This window comes from Cimex lectularius, unplaced genomic scaffold (assembly GCF_000648675.2).
Source record: "Cimex lectularius strain Harlan isolate CLEC.00 unplaced genomic scaffold, Clec_2.1 scaffold93, whole genome shotgun sequence".
NCBI classification, from domain to species: Eukaryota; Metazoa; Arthropoda; class Insecta; order Hemiptera; family Cimicidae; genus Cimex; species Cimex lectularius.
The window spans coordinates 1,600,693-1,602,934 of NW_019392669.1; the positions used below are offsets into that span (position 1 = coordinate 1,600,693).

At 32.1% G+C, this 2,242-nt stretch overlaps 1 non-coding gene across 1 annotated transcript; it reads left to right on the forward strand.

The window, feature by feature from the left end:
* Positions 1 to 1,839: 1,839 nt before the first annotated feature.
* Positions 1,840 to 1,911, forward strand: Trnap-ugg. Its single transcript has one exon. It is a non-coding gene; the product is annotated as a tRNA-Pro (tRNA).
* The last annotated feature ends 331 nt before the right edge of the window (positions 1,912 to 2,242 follow it).

A 2,242-nucleotide genomic window follows, 5' to 3' on the forward strand; every position in this document is an offset into this window, starting at 1 on the left:
CTAGTCCCGAAAGATAATCAGTTCAAAAGTACATTTTTATTGATGTCTTTTCAGAGGATCTTCGGAAGAGGTCAAAACAGAGAAAACTTCCTTACGGTTTTCGCCGAGCTTTCGACAGTTTTATACTGTCATCTTCAGGGCCTGTTTTATTATCATATAATCAAACAATTAAAACATGAAAAAACAATAATTACACCAAAAATTGAATATCTTACTTTAAACCTTAATAGGGAATTAAACAACATGGTGTTTTGAGCACAGAAGTACATTATGGTTTTTGGGGCTCAGCATCTAAACATTAATTTAAATTGAATACATTAATAATTAAAAATTATAGCTAAAATTACAGTAAAAATAAAAATTAAAAACGTGGTCGAGAAAGGTTACCTCATATAAGTCTAAAAAAAAAACCCCAATAAAATCCTCCTTTTTTAGTTTTTCAGGTACATGTGATTACAGTGCGTTTCTTAAAAATATATATACAAACACAATTAACTTATTTTAAAAAAGGAGGATTTTATTGGTTTTTTTAGACTTATATGAGGTAACCTTTCTCGACCACGTTTTTCATTTTCATTTTTACTGTAATTTTAGCTATAATTTTTAATGTATAAAACTGTCGAAAGCTCGGCGAAAACCGTAAGGAAGTTTTCTCTGTTTTAACCTCTTCCGAAGATCCTCTGAAAAGACTTCTTGTATCCAGCAGGTCGATAATCTAGTTCATCGTTACATTTTTATTACTAAATATGGCTGTGTGACGCTAGACAAGCTGGGAAGAAACAACAAAATTTTAACTGTAAATTTAAAACAATCACAGTAAACTGTTTACCGAAAAGGGTTTGTTTTCCATCTAATTTATTGGGTCGATCAGCAAATTTATGGATTTATCTTTATCCAATACATTCTCTCGTTTTTACGTCCTATTTTTTCATCAATTTTAATCATTATAAAGACAATTAAGCTCACTTGCCAAAATAATGTGCCGATTTAGTGTAGAGTCAAAAATAGAAAGCAAGAAAGTCAGCCTTCTTCGGGTTCTCTGAGGATCTGTCGAGAACACCTGATTTATCCTGTCAATTAATAGTTTAGTTTGAAATAGAAGTAGTAGTTTTCAATTAAGGTTTTTAGTTAAGATAAAAAAGTCAGTTTCACGAGCGGGATTCGAACCCACGACCTTCGGCAAGATACGCCGCTACTCTACCACTTGAGCTATCGTGACTTCGAAGTAGAGTAGCGGCGAATCAAGCCGAAGGTCGTGGGTTCGAATCCCGCTCGTGACACTGACTTTTTTATCTCAACTAAAAACCTTAATTAATTGAAAGACATTAATTGGTCAAGCGGACCACGAAAACTAGTGNGAATCCCGCTCGTGACACTGACTTTTTTATCTCAACTAAAAACCTTAATTAATTGAAAGATATTAATTGGTCAAGCGGACCACGAAAACTAGTGACTTTAATATCTCAGAGAGAAAAAATCCATGATGGAAGAGGCTGTCCTTGGAAGAATGAATTCGTACAGGCCAAATATGACTCACAGATATTCGTTTAACATACTCCCTCTATTTGTGTCAGAAATAAAAAAAATTAACTAATTTAACTAAAAAAAAAAACTTATTAAACCTTACTGAACACTGTAAACGAACAGGTTAAACATTTTAACCACGTATCAATTTTGAAATATCGGACAGTTTTAACAAACTCAAAAAAAGGGATAGATTTAGATATTATCAAAATTTAATTTTTGACCTTTCGATTTTATTATAAACATTAAATTTATTAATATGAAGATTAATCGGTTGGCGTTCATGAAGGAGAGAACGAGCGTTTTTAACAAGGTGGCCGCTTGGTCTAGGGGTATGATTCCTGCTTTGGGTGCAGGAGGTCCCGGGTTCAAATCCCGGAGCGGCCCATTATTTTTTTCGTGCAGGTTCTTTCAATTTTATTTTTATTTATTATTTATTTGTTTAATTTTATAAAAATATTAACTCACTGGAATTGTTATTATTAAAAATAATTAATCATGGATTTGTTAAAGCTAAATTTCTTCGATTTATTCACTGTTTACTTAGTCTTCAATGTTAACTATATATCGAGCAGCGAGGCTGAGGGCCAGTCGAAAAAATTTTCCGGTTTTAATTACAAATTAAATTCCTACATCTTAACCAAAGAAAGAAACCGAAGCTAGATATATACATACAATTGTTCCATTTTTTTTTTCGTTTTGTATAAAATGAACTTTT